The following is a 17475-nucleotide window of genomic DNA, read 5'->3' on the forward strand; positions in this document are numbered from 1 at the left end:
GGGTCAGGGTGGTCAGAAGGCAGGTAATGGGGGTTGAATGGGGACAGGGATCCCGGGGGGCAATCAGGAAGGAGGGAGGGTTGGATGGGGCGGTGGGGGGCAGTCAGGGGCAGGGGTTCTGGGGGGCAGTCAGGAAAGAGAGGGGTGGTTGGATAGGGCAGGGTCCTGGGGGGACAGTCAGGAATGAGAGGAGGGGTTGGGTGGGACAGCAGGGGGGAAGTCAGGGGTGGGGGTTCCGGGGACAGGAAGCGGGGGTGTGTGGATGGGGCAGGGGTTCTGGGGGGGTTGTCAGGGGGTGAGAAGCAGGGTGGGGGCGGATATGGGGTGGGAGCTGGGCCACGCCTGGCTGTTTGAGGAGGCACAGCCTCCCCTAACCGGCCGTCCATACAATTTCCGAAATCCGATGCAGCCCTCAGGCCAAAAAGTTTGCTCGCTCCTCCATTAGCCACTCACAATAAAACCCCAAGCTTGATTTAAAGGCAAACAATGTTTTTGTAATTTCTCACAGTGATTGCTATCACACCAGGACATCTTGGATCTCTCCAGAGAGCAGTCAGACCATAACACACCTTGCCTACTGTCCTTTGTCATTAAAGGGTAGAGCAGAGGAAAGCTACGGAGACCCCCTACTGAACTTTTCCTTTTGTGGGTCACTTATAACACTGAGAATTTCTTATGGACCCATGGCGTCTCTCAGCACCCCCTTCCCACTCACTACTTGTGCCTCAATATTTCAACCTGTGAAGAGCCAGAAAGGGCTTGGTGGACCATAGCTTGAGAACCACAGAAAGTATCTCCATGCCTACTGAGTGGAGCTCAGACACCAGCACTGTTACGGGTTAGATCCAAGCTTGAAGTATCTTCAGGGCACTAAGATGCAAATGAGTCAGGCACCCCATTTTTCTTCACAATCTCTCCCTCCCCCTCAACCTTCCCCCCAGTGTTACCACAGCAAATGTTGCTCTTTCCCTTTAAAACATACATAATGAAGTGTCCAGAAAAATTAGAATAGAAAAACTGGCTATTTCTGTCCCAGGGAGTTCTTGAGCACAAACTGCCAACACTGTTAATTAGTGTGGTGGTTTTCTGATGGGGATAAGAAAATTAGTAGCTTTTAGAAATCCATCTGTGGGTAAACCCTGCTACAACCAATACCCACAAAAAATGTACAGAGCTACATATTGCTGCAAATCTTGCATGCATTGTGTGGCTTTCAGAGCATCTCACAATGTGCCAGGTTAAAAATATCTGTCTATCTGTACAGAATCTCCCATGTCCTCAATGTTCCTCTGGAATCTGAATGAGGACTCCCTGGGTACTCTATGTCTGTGAAGATCCTCCTTCAGGTTCACTAATAATCTGAACTGCAGCATGAGTAACTTGCTTCCTGCAACATGGAGAGAATGCATCTTACAGTTAGATGGAACAAACATTTGCCCTCAATGTGACAATGATCAAAACATGTGGATTTTTTGACAATAATACACACCACTTAAAGACAGGAAGTGAAGAACAGCACATCCATTTACTTGCAGAGAAAATGTAGGTGGGCTGAATGTAATTTCCCTACACTGGAATTTGATATCACAGTCAACATCCTTATTTTGCCATAAATACATACATACATACATACATACATATGCCATTGGGTTTTTAATAAGCACAAGTGGCCAGGAACCTGGTTTTAAAGAATGGTCCAGCAGCATAGTATCCTATAACAGTGTGCTTGGGCATGGTTCAACGCTAAACCAGAGGCGAGAGTCCCATCTTCCCATTGCTAACATCATATCATGCAGCACCTGATTTTCCTGCAAGGCTCCTTTTCCAAGTTCTGACCTGGCTTGAATTACTGTGGATGCAGGCATATAACAAGCTTAATAATAACAAGTAAGAACAATCCAACAGCATGGGGCTGTTACAAACTGAAGAGAAAATTTGCTTAGCTGAGAAAAAATTGCTGAGGGGAAGAAATATTTTTTAAGAATTTCATTAGTCCACTACAATGTCCCTTCCAACAGTAATCCATGGGAGAAAGAATAAGTCTTGTCTTTAAGGCTCTGGGGTAGGATTCAGGAGAGCTCAGTTCAATTCCTAGTTCTGCCATAGATGTGCTGTGAGAATTTTTGGGCAAGTCACTCATGACCTGATTTTTTCAGACATATTGTGCACCCTGTCTCCAGCTGAAGGCACTAGGAGGTGCAAAAGGTTGGCACATCTGAAACTCAAGCCATTAGTTTCTCAGTGCCTTAGATATGTAAAATGGGAAATATATTGCCCAATTTACCAGGGTGTGGTGATGGGGCAAAACTGATAGAGAGGTCCATAAAGATAAGAGAGAAGATTTACACAGGCAGACCATCAGCATCTGAAACATTCGGACCTAATCTGCACCAGAAAAAGTTTGCCTGTATAGCTATACCAGCGAACCCTCCTAGTGTACACGCAGCTTATACCTGAAAAAGGGAACTTGTGCCGATTTAGCTTATACTAGTTCCATGAATGTAATAAGCAATACTGGCAAAAGCACTTTTGTGTGTTATAACTGTGTCTATGTTAGGGCCCAGCTCCTTGCTTAAATCAGGGGGAGTTAGGCATTTAAAACACCTGTGAAGATCTTGGCCTAGAGCTTTTGCCAGAGTAGAAATGTAAAAACAAAATTGCATCCCTAATTAACATTGCTTTACCAGGAAAAGCTTCTAGTGTAGACCAGGCCCAGAACATCCATCTTCTGGAGCCTTTACCAGACTTGACTCACACTACCTACACCTGAATGGCCTGGAATCTACCTTTGTAAGGGTATGTCTACACTACGAACAGGGCCGGCTTTAGGCCAATTCCACCAATTCCCCCGAATCGGGCCCCGCGCCTAAGAGGGCCCCGCACCCAGTGGCAGGGCCGCCCAGAGTGGGGGGCAAGTGGCAGAGAATCCCTTCCCTGGCTAGAGGCGCCTTTTTAATTTTTACTCACCCAGCGGTGCTCCAGGACTTTGGCGGCACTTTGGTGGCATGTCCTTCAGTGCCACCAAAGACCCAGAGCGAGTGAAGGAACCGCCACCAAAGTCTAGGAGCGCCGCCCGGTGAGTACAAGCCCCACGTGGGTTTTTTTTTTTTAGTCATCCCTGTGGGGGCCCTGTCAAAACTGTTCGAATCGGGCCCCACACTTCCTAAAGCCGGCCCTGACTACGAAATTAGGTCGAATTTATAGAAGCCGGTTTTATAGAAATCGGTTTTATACATTTGATTGTGTGTGTCCCCACATAAAATGCTCTAAGTGCATTTTAAGTCGGCGGACCGCGTCCACAGTACCGAGGCTAGCGTCGACTTCCACAGCGTTGCACTGTGGGTAGCTATCCCACAGTTCCCGCAGTCTCCGCCGCCCATTGGAATTCTGGGTTGAGATCCCAATGCCTGATGATGCAAAAACAGTGTCGCTGGGGGGTTCTGGGTACATGTCGTCAGGCCCCTCCCACTCGGTCAGAGCAACGGCAGACAATCGATTCGCACCTTTTTACCTGGGTTACCTGTGCAGACAACATACCACGGCAAGCATGGAGCCCGCTCAGCTCAGCGTCACCATATGTCATCTGGGTGCTGGCAGACGTGGGGCTGTATTGCTATACAGCAGCAGCTCCTTGCCTTTTGGCAGTAGACGGTGTATTACAACTGGTATCCATCGTCATTGTATTCCTCAGTGAGTTCGGTCAGAGGCACCTGGGCAAACATGTTTTGTCTCCTGGAGACTCAGTCCTGCCCGCAGTCCTATTGAACCAACTTGACGATGATATCTAGCAGTCGTAATACAGCATCTTCTGCCAAGCACCCAGAAGATGCCGATGGCTATCAATCATGCTGCACTGTCTGCTGCCAGCTTAAGATGTAAAAAACAGATGGACCAGATTTGTTCTGTATTCATTTGCTTCCCCCTCCCTCCGTGAAATCAACGGCCTGCTAAACCCAGGGTTTTGACTTCAATCTTTGGGGGGGCCATTCTGTGTGACAGTTGTTTGTGTTTCTCCTTGATGCACAGCCACCTTTGTTGATTTTAATTCCCTGTACCTGTAAAGCCATGTCATCACTCGCCCCTCCCTCCCTCCGTAAGACAATAGTTTCGTGCCTTTTTTCAGCCCAGACGCCATAGCACTGGGATCATGGAGCCCGCTCAGATCACCACGGCAATTATGAGCACTATGAACACCACGCGCATTGTCCTGGAGTATATGCAGAGCCAGAACCTGCTAAAGCAAAACCAGGCGAGGAGGCGATTGCAGCGCGTCGACAAGAGTGATGAGGAAATTGACATGGACATAGACCTCTCACATAGTACAGGCCCCAGCAATGTGCAAATCATGGTGTTACTGGGGCAGGGTCATGCCGTGGAATGCCGATTCTGGGCCCGGGAAACAAGCACAGACTGGTGGGACCGCATCATGTTGCAGGTCTGGGACGATTCCCAGTGGCTGCGAAACTTTCGCATGCATAAGGGCACTTTCATGGAACTTTGTGACTTGCTTTCCCCTGCCCTGAAGCACCAGAATACCAGGATGAGAGCAGCCGTCACAGTTGAGAAGCGAGTGGTGATAGCCCTGTGGAAGCTTGCAATGCCAGACAGCTACCGGTCAGTCGGGAATCAATTTGGAGTGGGCAAATCTACTGTGGGGGCTGCTGTGATCCAAGTAGCCAACGCAATCAAAGACCTGCTGATATCAAGGGTAGTGACTCTGGGAAATGTGCAGGTCATAGTGGATGGCTTTGCTGCAATGGGATTCCCAAACTGTGGTGGGGCGATAGACGGAACCCATATCCCTATCTTGTCACCGGAGCACCAAGCCACCGAGTACATAAACCGCAAGGGGTACTTTTCAATGCTGCTGCAAGCCCTGGTGGATCACAAGGGACGTTTCACTAACATCCACGTGGGATGGCCAGGAAAGGTACATGATGCTCACGTCTTCAGGAACTCTGGTCTGTTTCAAAAGCTGGAGGAAGGGACTTTCTTCCCAGACCAGAAAATAACAGTTGGGGATGTTGAAATGCCTATCGTTATCCTTGGGGACGTAGCCTACCCCTTAATGCCATGGCTCATGAAGCCGTACACAGGCAGCCTGGACAGTAGTCAGGACCTGTTCAACTATAGGCTGAGCAAGTGCCGAATGGTGGTGGAATGTGCATTTGGACGCTTAAAAGCGTGCTGGTGCAGTTTACTGACTTGGATAGACCTCAGCAAAGCCAATATTCCAATTGTTGTTGCTGCTTGCTGTGCGCTCCACAATATCTGTGAGAGTAAGGGGGAGACATTTATGGCAGGGTGGGAGGTTGAGGCAAATCGCCTGGCCGCTGATTACGTGCAGCCAGACACCAGGGCGGTTAGAAGAGTACAGCAGGGCGCGGTGCGCATCAGAGAAGCTTTGAAAACGAGTTTTGTGACTGGCCAGGCTACGGTATGAAACTTGTTTGTTTCTCCTTGATGAACCCTCTGCCCCACCCCCGCCGGTTCACTCTACTTCCCTGTAAGCTAACCACCCTCCCCTCCCGCCTTCGAGCATCGCTTGCAGAGGCAATAAAGTCATTGTTACTTCATATTCATGCATTCTTTATTAATTCGTCGCATAACTAGGGGGATAACTGCCAAGGTAGCCCGGGAGGGGTGGGGGAGGAGGGAAGGAAAAGGACACACTGCAGTTTAAAACTTTAAAACTTTAACAGTTATTGAAGGCCAGCCTTCTGATGCTCGGGCAATCATCTGGGGTGGAGTGACTGGGTGGCCGGAGGCCCCCCCCCACCGCGTTCTTGGGTGTCTGGGTGAGGAGGCTATGGAACTTGGGGAGGAGGGCTGTTGGTTACACAGGGGCAGTAGCGGTGGTCTCTGCTTCTGCTGCCTTTCCTGTAGCTCAACCATATGCTGGAGCATATCAGTTTGATGCTCCAGCAGCCGGAGCATCGACTCTTGCCTTCTGTCAGCAAGCTGACGCCACCTATCATCTTCAGCCCGCCACTTGCTCTGTTCATCCCGCGATTCAGCCCACCACCTCTCCTCTCGTTCATATTGTGCTTTTTTGCACTCTGACATTGACTGCCTCCACGCATTCTGCTGTGCTCTGTCAGCGTGGGAGGACATCTGGAGCTCCGAGAACATATCATCCCGAGTCCGGTGTTTTCTCCTTCTAATCTTCACTAGCCTCTGTGAAGGAGAAACATTTGCAGCTGGTGGAGGAGAAGGGAGAGGTGGTTAAAAAAGACACATTTTAGAGAACAATGGGTACACTCTTTCACGTTAAATTTTGCTGTTCACATTACACAGCACATGTGCTTTTGTTACAAGGTCACATTTTTCCTCTTATATTGAGGCCCTGCCGGTTTGGTGTGAGAGATCACTCACACAGTGCCAGGCAACAGATTTCGGCTTGCAGGCAGCCATGGTAAGCCACAGTCTTTTGGATTTTTTAACCTTCTTAACATGTGGGAATGGTTTCAAACAGTAGCACCCTCATTTCCCATACCAAGCACCTCTTGGGTTGGCCATTTAAAATGGGTTTGCAATGTAAAAGGATGGGCTGCGGTTTCCGGATTAACATGCAGCACAAACCCAACTACCCCACCCCCCACACCCAATTCTCTGGGATGATCACTTCACCCCTCCCCCCTACCGCGTGGCTAACAGCGGGGAACATTTCTGTTCAGCCGAGCAGGAACGGGCACCTCTGAATCTCCCCTTAATAAAATCACTCCATTTCAACCAGGTGACCGTGAATGATATCACTCTCCTGAGGATAACAAAGAGAGATAAGGAATGGATGTTGTCTGCATGCCAGCAAACACCGGGACCATACGCTGCCATGCTTTGTTATGCAATGATTCCAGACTACGTGCTACTGGCCTGGCGTGGTAAAGTGTCCTACCATGGCAGACGGGATAAGGCAGCCCTCCCCAGAAACCTTTTGCAAAGGCTTTGGGAGTACATGAAGGAGAGCTTTCTGGAGATGTCCCTGGAGGATTTCCGCTCCATCCCCATACACGTTAACAGACTTTTCCAGTAGCTGTACTGGCTGCGATTGCCAGGGCAAATTAATAATTAATCATTAAACACACTTGCTTTTACACCATGTGTAATATTTACAAAGGTACACTCACCAGAGGTCCCTTGTGTGCCTTCAGGGTCTGGTAGCACGCCTTGGGTGAGTTCGGGAGTTACTGGTTCCAGGTCCTGGGTGATAAACATATCCTGGCTGTTGGGGAAACTTGTTTCTCCGCTTCCTTGCTGTGAGCTATCTTCATTGTCTTCATCATCATCTTCCTCATACCCCGATCCCGCTTCCCTGTTGCGTGATTCTCCATTGATGGAGTCATAGCACACGGTTGGGGTAGTGGTGGCTGCACCCCCTAGCATGGCATGCAGCTCTGCATAGAAGCGGCATCTTTGCGGCTCTGCCCCGGACCTTCCGTTTGCCTCTCTGGCTTTGTGGTAGGCTTGCCTTAGCTCCTTAATTTTCACGCGGCACTACTGTGCGTCCCTGTTATGGCCTTTGTCCTTCATGGTCTTTGAGACTTTTTCTAATATTTTGCCATTTCGTTTACTGCTACGGAGTTCAGCTAGCACTGATTCATCTCCCCATATGGTGAGCAGATCCCGTACCTCCCATTCTGTCCATGCTGGAGCTCTTTTGCGATCCTGGGACTCCATCGTGGTTACCTGTGCTGATGAGCTCTGCGTGGTCACCTGTGCTCTCCATGCTGGGCAAACAGGAAATGAAATTCAAAAGTTCGCGGGGCTTTTCCTGTCTACCTGGTCAGTGCATCTGAGTTGAGAGTGCTGTCCAGAGCGGTCACAATGAAGCACGGTGGGATAGCTCCCAGAGGCCAATAACGTCGAATTCCGTTCACACTACCCCAAATCCGACCCGCAAAGGCCGATTTTAGCGCTAATCCCCTCATCGGAGGTGGAGTAAAGAAACCGGTTTAAAGGGCCCTTTAAGTCGAAAAAAAGGGCTTCATCGTGTGGACGTGTCCAGGCTTAGTTCGATTTAACACTGCTAAATTCGACCTAAACTCGTAGTGTAGACCAGGCCTCAGAGACCGTTTCTCTCTCGCCACACAACATATGGCCACAGTATGTAGCTCAGCAGAATGTGGCCCAGCATGTTTTGGCTCAGATGGAAATCACACACTTGTCTGGACGGGAGATCAGAACTGAGGGTGATCATGACAATTGGTATATTTTATCCAGAGCTTCTTAATTGTTTTTAAATGTGTCCCATTACAAATGCATCTGAAGAGTAACCATGGCCTCCTAGTCCTGCACTCAGCTATGCCACTGGGGCTGCTCCCCAGAGCAGGATTCCAGCCACTGGATCTAGCTGAAGGATCGGGGCCATCGCTCTAACTTTCCCTACAACAAGTGCCTGTATTTAATGGAAGCCATGACCCATGAGACTGCTTTCTAGGAAGGATAGTGCTAAATGACTCTGCTGTTCCAGCAACTATCCTTCTGAGAGTTTTCACGCTGATTGTCAAAAATGGTCAGATATCCATCAAGTTGGCAATTGCTATGTAGCAAAATATGAGCAGTAAATCTGAGTTGTGAGGTTATGATTAAAAGCAGATTCTTGAGACATGGATTGTTTTGTGTAACAGGAAATTTATCTATTTTAGTGCTGGAAACTAGCTACAGGAATGAAGTCTTGCCTGCAGCTTGGCATTGCAGCAGTTCCCTACTGTCATAGTGCTATCACAGCAACTTTGCAACTCTACTGATTTAAGGTTGCCAATTTTGGTTGGACATATTCTTGGAAGTTTCATCACATGACATAATCTTTCATTAAAGATTAATCTTTAATTCCTGGAGACTCCAGGACAATCCTGGAGGGTTGGCAATCCTATTATGTGGTGTTGCATTAGATTTATGCGGGTGTAAATTGAGAGCAGACTCTGGCTACACTCCAATCAGAGGTGCGACTGCAGCAAATACCCAAGCTAGCTTTGCTCTAGCTAGCTCAAATAACAATAGCAGTGAAGCTGCAGCAGCACAGGTGGCAGCATGGGCTATATACACCCACCTGGGATCCTGGGTACATAGTCAGGTGACTAGCCCATGCTGCCATGTTGCAGTCACACCTCTGATTGCAGTGTGTAGATGTACCTTCTGACCCAAGGTGTTTGTTTTAGTCTTACAACAAACAGTTGGAAGATTACAAAAGTCAAACAGCATTAGTGAGTCCCCTGACTCTTACAATACAGCAATGTTCTAAATCTAAGTGCATGGGATTTTGAATGACCATTGGCCAAAAGCTTTGAAAAAGACCTCTGGCCTTTTTTATTTGCTGCAGTTTGGCCACTTTTGGGAATGATACAATTTCAGTATAGCAGTTACAAATAACCGGCACGTCTGTGGCACGTTCCATCTCAGCATGCTATACAAACATCAGTAAATGAAGTCCTTGAGAACATCTCTGTGAGGGAAGGCGGGAGGGTATCGTTATCGCAGTGTTACAAAGCACAGTTACTAAGGGCCTGATCCAAAGCCCATTGAGATCAAAAGGACTCTATTTACACGGACTTCCATAGGCTTTGGCTCAGGTCCTCAGGGACGTGCCCAAAGGCACACAGAAAGGCTGTAACAGAACCAGGACACAGTTCAGTGCTTTAGCCAGCAGGCCAGGCCCTTCCTGCAAAGCAGAAGCTACTTTTGCCATCACCAAGCTATATTCTGCAGGCAGCGAGTGTCAAAGGGCTTAGTAGCATTTGAGGTGAAACATGCAGTTTGCCACAGCCATCTGGACATGAGGGTGGCTTAATGATTGCAATAAGCATAACTGTTCACGTAGGGTTACCATATTTCAGCAAGCAAAAAGAGGACGGGAGGAGCCCCGCCCTAGCCCCGCCCCTGCCCCTCCCACTTCCTGCCCCCCCAGAACCTCCAACCCTCCCCCCGTTCCTTGTCCCTGACTGCCCCCTCCTGGGACCCCTGCCCCTAACTGCCCCCCAGGACTCCACTCCCTATCTAAGCCTCCCTGCCTCTTGTCCCCTGACTGCCCCAACCCTTATCCACACACCCACCCCCAGACAGACCCCTGGGACTCCCACGCCCCATCCAACCACTCCCCACCCCCTGACAGCCCCCCCCAGAACTCCCAACCCATCTAAACCCCTCTGCTCCCTGTCCCCTGACTGCTCTGATCCCTCTCCGCACTCCTGCCCCCTGACAGCCCCCCCCCCAGAACTCCCAACCTATCTAAACCCCTCTGCTCCCTGTCCCCTGACTGCTCCGATCCCTCTCCCCACTCCTGCCCCCTGACAGCTCCCCCCCAGAACTCCCAGCCCCCCACCCCCCCGCTCCTTGTCCCCTGACTGCCCCCTCCTGGGACCCCTGCTCCTAACTGCCCTCCAGAACCCCACCCCCTACCTAAGACTCCCTGTTCCTTGTCCCCTGACTGCCCCCTCCTGGGACCCCTGCTCCTAACTGCCCTCCAGAACCCCACCCCCTACCTAAGACTCCCTGTTCCTTGTCCCCTAACTGCCCCCTCCTAAGACCCCCCCCAACTGCCCCCCAGGACCCTACCCCCTACCTGTACCCTGACTGCCCAAAACTTTCTCCACTCCCCCCCAAAAAGCCCCCCCCCGTTTCTTGACTGCCCCCTCCAGAACCTCCCTGCCCCTTCTCCTGCCCCCCTTACCCTGCTGCTCAGAACAGGGTGTTGGGCTCTGTGCGAGCCAGACACGTGGCTAAGCTCCCCAGCACAACAAAACCCGGTCCCTGGCCCTGCACAGTGCTGCCGGACCGGGCTGCAGGGGAGAGCTGCCCTTGTATCAGCACAAAGTGCTCTCGCTCCCGTTTTGCTACGCTGCATGGCAGAAACCGCTCCCAGTTGCAAAAGGGGAGGGCTGCACTTTGTGCTGATACACTTGCTCAGAATGCAGGGCGGATCCGGCTCCTCTACAGCTGCTCCGGAGTCCAGCCCGGGACTTTCCTGCAGCCCTCCCAGCCGCTCGCTCTGCTCTGCCGGGGGAGGGGGGAAATCCCGGACATTTTGAGTGCTTTACAAATTCCCCCCGGACGCTATTTTTAGCACAAAAAGGAGGACATGTCCGGGTAAATCCGGACGAATGGTAACCCTAGTTCACGGTGTGTCTGCTGTCTTTCCAATCCACCTCAGCCTGAGTTAGTCCCTACTTCTCATCTGATGACCAGTGCCTGTTGCCAATTGCCTTTCTCCTTGTGTCACTAGGAAATGTCTGACAATGCAAGTGAATGTGTGAGGGAAACAATCTCCCATGAGTTGTCACAACCGATGATGGCACAAACTTGGGGCATTACTATTGAATAAGAATTGCTTATTGTCGCGGAGGGTGGGGGAGTCCGGGCCCTGCACCCCTCTTCCTGAGATTCACTGTGACTCTCAACCAGCCAGTAAAGCAGAAGGTTTATTTAAGGACAGGAACAGGGTCTCAAGCAGAGCGTGTAGGTACGACCAGACCCCCTCAATTAGGTCCCTCTGGGAGGTTCAGGGAGCTTAGACCCCAGCTTGGGGTTCCCTGCGTTGCACCACCCAGCCCAAAACTGAAACCAAACCAAAACTCCTCCTGCAGCTCCTCTCTTCCCCCTCCCCCCAGCTCCTCCTCTCCTTTGTTCAGTCTCCCGGGCAGAAGGTGTTAATTCTCCCCACCCCCTCCTGGCTCAGGTTACAGCTCAGGTAGCTTCCTTCAAGGGAAGTCCCACATGCCCACTGCAACCCCCCTGCAACATTCCCAGGTCAAATCTGCCCTGCTCCCTGCTCCGTCACACTTATACTGGGCCAAGAGAGAATGAGGTGTTCCCCAAGCCTGTATGAAAGACAAGGTCCTTGCCTGGGGAGCTTGCAATCTAAGGGCCTGATCCTCCCTCGACCAGTCTTCTACTGATTTCATTTGCACTACTCATGTGAGTCAAGAAAGTATTTGTAGGATCAGGCCCACCATGCTCATTGCATGGAATACTGAGAATGACATGCTATAAAGCCATCTATAAGGATTATCCTGATCTCTACGGAGATCTCCAGTTAACTTGTGTAATTTCAAAAAAAAAAAAAAAATCTGTTCTGGGATATCAGGCCACGTCATCTGCCCCAGGACTACAAGGGTTCAGATTGGGATCTTTCTCTGCTTTTGCCGCACTTGGTTGTTATGGTGGTGCTCTCATAAAACTTTTGTTTTCTTTTCTACAGCAAAAACAAACAAAGAAAGACAAGCCAATAAACAGAACAGGCAATGATGTTGGATTCAAACTGATTCACACTGGGCAAGCCAAAAGAGAAAAGGAACAGCTCAGCCAGAGATGTGATATTACAATGAATTGGTTAGTGGAGCGATTCTCAAATTGGGTCCACGGATCCGCAAGTCATGTCTGACTCCAGGGGATCCACAAGACATGTCCGGGGCCACTAACCCCGCTGATCAACTCCTCCCCCGCCCTTCCAGTGCCTACTGCACACTGCGGAACAGCTGTTCAGTAGCGTGCAGGAAGCGCTTGCGGGGGGAAGGAGTGGGGACAGGGCGTGCGCAGGGGAGGGGGCAGAAAGAGGCATGGAAGAGGAGGGGCAGGGGTGGAGTGGAGGTGGGAAGAGGTGGGGCAGGGGTGGGGCATTGCGGGAAGTAGTGGAGTGGGGGCTAGGGCCTGGGGCTGAGCATGGGTTGAGCACCCCCAGGAAAAGTTAGAAGCTGGCTTGGGCTTCCGTGAAAATTTTTAAATCAAAATGGGGGTCCTAGGGTTGCTAAAGTTTGAGAACCACTGGGTTAGTATACAAGTAACTGCATTTTTGCTCACTATTGGACAGAAGCCAAACTGTCCAACTATATGTTTGGGGTGGTTCTTAGGTTCTGTACCAGTGAGTTTCACAGTTTTGGACCAGCTCTTGCGTCTCCTGCACAGAGTAGTACCCTGGCTGTAACAACTCCATGGTCCTAGAGGAATGGGATTGACTTTGGCAGTTCTGTTCTATTCTACATAGGTTTTTATACCCTCTCTGTGATCTTGAAGCTCAAGATAATCTTTTTGGTTCTCTGGACCCAAATTGTTAAGAGCCTTGAAGAAAAGGACCAAGATCTTGACCTCAGTGTGCTATTCACTGGAGTATACAGATTGGAGAACAGGTCTGATGATCTTGCAGTAAATTTTCCCAGGGCTGGAGTTTTCATTCCCAGGTAGATTAAATTGCTGAAAGGTGATAAAAGCATGATAGATGTCAAGTGATCCAACAGGATTGCCCATTTTACGCAGCATACAGTACAGCAGGACACAGGTTGAGAATACACATAGTGCTGCTCATTTACATGAGTTCCCTGCTCCCCAAAAGTTCTGCAATTCCTTCCTGTGCATTTAGTGCATTCTTTCCCCACCCTCAACTGAGCTGACGATCCCCAGGGGCTACAGTAGCTGAAGAAGAGCAGCTGTGTAGGATCTCCAAACCAAACTGTTGAATTGAGGGAGAGAGAAGGTTTCTTCCTCCTAATCTGTAGGCAGTTTCCCAAGACTTTGCATTGAGAGAACAGAAAGCAGCACTGAAGTCAATGGAAGTTTTGTGCTGAATAAGGACTGCAGGAGTTGACCCAATATAAGTGAAATAAACAGCAAAACAGGTCTGATGCCCTTTGCATGTTTAGATTTCATTCAGTCATTACAATGAAGGCCTAAAACTTGCACTAATGGGATTATGGTCTAATAATATCCAGCTCTTATATAGTGCTTTTCATCAGTATACCTCAAAGGACTTTACAACTGAGGTCAGTATCATTTCTCCATTTTACATATGGGGAAACTGAGGTGCAGAGAGGGGAAGTGACTTGCACTAGGTCATCCAGCAGGCTATAAGCAGAGCTGGAAATAGAATTTAGGTCTTCTGAGGCCCAGTCCAGTATTCACTAGATCACACTGCCTCTAGCATGCTACCTCTGAAGACAAAATGATTTACCGTGTCAATTCCTTATAGCGATCTTTAGCCAGTATTTTATTGCCAGAGTCAATGCAGAGATGTTCATATTACCAGGAGGTTGCTGGTTATTGAAGCCATTTCTTTTGCTGTATTTAGGAACTTTTAAAATGTTCTGTGTGTGAACATCTGTGCAGAATATGTACTGTGCCACAGTGACAATTACTGAATCAGTCTACAACAGGGCTATCTGCAAACATTTAGATTAGCTGCACATGACTCTGCAGCCCATAATCATATGAAACTTGCAGTGATCTAAATGAGACTTCTGCTTAAGCCAGGACTGCACATATCCAATGTGAGTACCTAATAATTTTAGTTTCCTTCATTTTAACGCTGAGTTCAAACTCTCTTTAGCAGGACATTGCCGGAGGAGTTGGACATATTTCAGATATTATAGAGCCAGAAGTCCAAGTCCTTTTCAGGCATGCCAGCAGACAATGTACGTACATAAAATGTTGTGGTTTAGTGAAATAAATTGGAATCATCTGGAGCTGACTGGCATGATAATCTCTGAAATGTCATTTATTTCCCAATTCCAGCAACTAATTTGACGTCAACAGTTTAGTGCCGGCACGAAGGATAATAAAAGTCTGCAACTGGCCCCTTAGGACAGATTACCACAGAAACATCATGGTTGGTGGCTTCATGCAACAGCTGTTAGAATCTTCAAAACAGGCCATGATATAATCTAGCCATTGGAACCTAAGAGTGCCATAAATGGACCGCTTACATGGACAGAACTATTGTTTTATGTTTTTGTTTGAGTAACTGCAGGAAGTATCAGAAGAGTGAATAATTCCTGGTAGGTCACTCTGCTGGAAAAAATACCTGAGAATCTCTCAATACCCCAGCAGAGGAGGGCAGGGCTGTGCCTGGGGGTTCTCCAGCTTCTCTGCTCCACTACCTGCAGCTGGCTGCATCCAGGCTCCACACAGCGCCCTCTACTGCTGGGCAGGAGGCCCAATGCAGGGAGGGCATCACTCTGAGCTGCTGTTGTAACCACTGCCAAAGTTGTCCAAAGTGCTGCCACCTCCCTCTCCACAACATGGCACCAGAGGCTCCTGCTGTGGAAAAGCAGAGAGACACCTTGTCAAGGCTGATTCCCCACTCTGGCACTTCGAGCATTCTAAAAATTAATACTGGCCACTCCAGGCTGGTAGTAAACTCCCAAGGTCACAGCTTCTTTCTGACCTTGGATGGTTAGGTGCTGCCACCACCCAAGTGCAAAAAAAATCCTTGGGACCCAGGAAGGCGCACCTGGGAATCCTCAAGCCCTTTCACACACACCCCCGACCCCCCGGGGAAGAGCGGAGAAAGAAAACAAAGGAAATCAGCTATTGCCACCAGCTAATTAAACAACATATGCATAAACCTCTTAGGACACCAAAAATCCAATCCTGTCCTTAAAAAGGGTAAATTTAATTAAAAACAAAAAGAAAGAAAATACATTGGAACTTAGGCTTTTGCTAGATTTAAAAAAACAACTCACAAAAATGAAACATCAAGAATAAACTTCTTGAGGTCCAGCTTAAAGGTTACAAGCAAAACGAAAAGCATTTGGGGTTAGCACCAAGGAGTCCACAAGCCAATAAGAAATAAACAGAAATAAACCTAATCGTGTCTTTCTAAACCTTCCTGATCTACTTACATATCTGTGTTGTTAAATAAGTAGTTCTAGATATGATCTGATGATTTTCATATCTGGCCTTCAGCTTCTCACAGCATAACTGCACCCTGTTCCCTTCTTTCCCGGAGAACCGCCTGTGGACTTTTTAACCCTTTACAGGTAAAGCAAGTAGAGAACAGCTACTAAGAGGAATTTTATAGCTAACTGGCTGGCTGGGTGTCCATGAAAGGGAGCTATCCCCCCCCTTCATTTATCATACAACTGGCCAGCCCCTTCTGCATCACGATGAGGTGGCCTCAGCCTGACACTGTTGCCGTCACACACAGGCCCAGCAAAGGGACTAGGAGAAAATCAGGCCATCACGAGTCCTACTCAAATGCACTGAGGTACTTGGAGACCAGCCCTTTAAATTGAGGGACTGCCCCACAAAGTTCAGGCTGGGAATTGCACATTGTGGGGTGGGGGAGAGGAAGCAAAAAGCAAACAGGATGTTAGGAATCATTAAAAAGGGGATAGAGAATAAGACGGAGAATATCTTATTGCCCTTATATAAATCCATGGTACGCCCACATCTCGAATACTGTGTACAGATGTGGTCTCCTCATCTCAAAAAAGATATACTGGCACTAGAAAAGGTTCAGAGAAGGGCAACTAAAATGATCAGGGGTCTGGAACGGGTCCCATATGAGGAGAGATTAAAGAAGCTAGGACTTTTCAGCTTGGAAAAGAGGAGACTAAGGGGGGATATGCTAGAGGTATATAAAATCATGAGTGATGTGGAGAAAGTAGATAAGGAAAAGTTATTTACTTATTCCCATAATACAAGAACTAGGAGTCACCAAATGAAATTAATGGGCAGCAGGTTTAAAACAAACAAAAGGAAGTTCTTCTTCACACAGCGCACAGTCAACTTGTAGAACTCCTTACCTGAGGAGGTTGTGAAGGCTAGGACTATAACAGGGTTTAAAAGAGAACTGGATAAATTCATGGAGGTTAAGTCCATTAATGGCTATTAGCCAGGACGGGTAAGGAATGGTGTCCCTAGATTCTGTTTGTCAGAGGGTGGAGATGGACGGCAGGAGAGAGATCACTTGATCCTTACCTATTAGGTTCACTCCCTATGGAGCACCTGGCATTGGCCACTATAGGAAGACAGGATACTGGGCTAGATGGACCTTTGGTCTGATCCAGTACCACCATTCTTATGTTCTTATGTAAGGGATGGACACAAGTGGAATGGGGAACCGCATAGCAATGAGCGGCAAGGGGAACTCCATAGAGAAGAAGGAAACAGAGAGGAAAGGGGAATGTTACAGTGACTGAGGAGAAAGGGGAACCCACAGCAAGGAGGGATATGTAGGAAGAAAAATCCACAGTGATGGGGAAGAGGAAACCCTGCACTGGGGGCGGGAGAATACAGGAGAAGGAGGAACCTCAAAGCAATGGAGGAGAAAGTGTACAATGAAGGGAGAGGGGAGGAGATGTATTAAAGGTTGCAGAAGGACATGACAGCGAACATCATTAAGGGGTGTTTGAGACGAGAAGATGCTCCATGAAAACACCAGAGGAGGGAGCAAGTTTGGGGTAGCAGGGCCAGTGAGCTTTTCTCCAAGAAGGTAACAGCTAGGGAAAGGAGGAAGGGTGGTTTTGAGTAGGAGGCTCATGGGCTTCCTGTAGTGTCTCTAGTTTCTGATAAATATTTGTAGTTTAGATGGAAAGGAAGGGTGGTTCGATGGTTCAGACTGGGATTTAAGAGACTTATGTTGAATTCCCTGCTCTGCCACAGACGTCTTCTGTGACCTTAGGCAAGTTACTTAGTGTCTCAGTTCCCCATCTGCAAAATGTGGGGAATAGCACTGTCCTGCCTCTGCCTCACAGTGTTGTGAGGATA

General features: G+C 48.7%; 1 protein-coding gene across 1 annotated transcript in view; it reads right to left on the minus strand.

Annotated features, from left to right (window-relative positions):
* The window catches only part of SKIC8 (SKI8 subunit of superkiller complex), a 114738-nt gene that overhangs the window by 67535 nt on the left and 29728 nt on the right, over window positions 1-17475 (minus strand). The window lies entirely within an intron of this gene.

This window comes from Chrysemys picta, chromosome 10, assembly GCF_011386835.1.
Source record: "Chrysemys picta bellii isolate R12L10 chromosome 10, ASM1138683v2, whole genome shotgun sequence".
NCBI lineage: Eukaryota > Metazoa > Chordata > Testudines > Emydidae > Chrysemys > Chrysemys picta.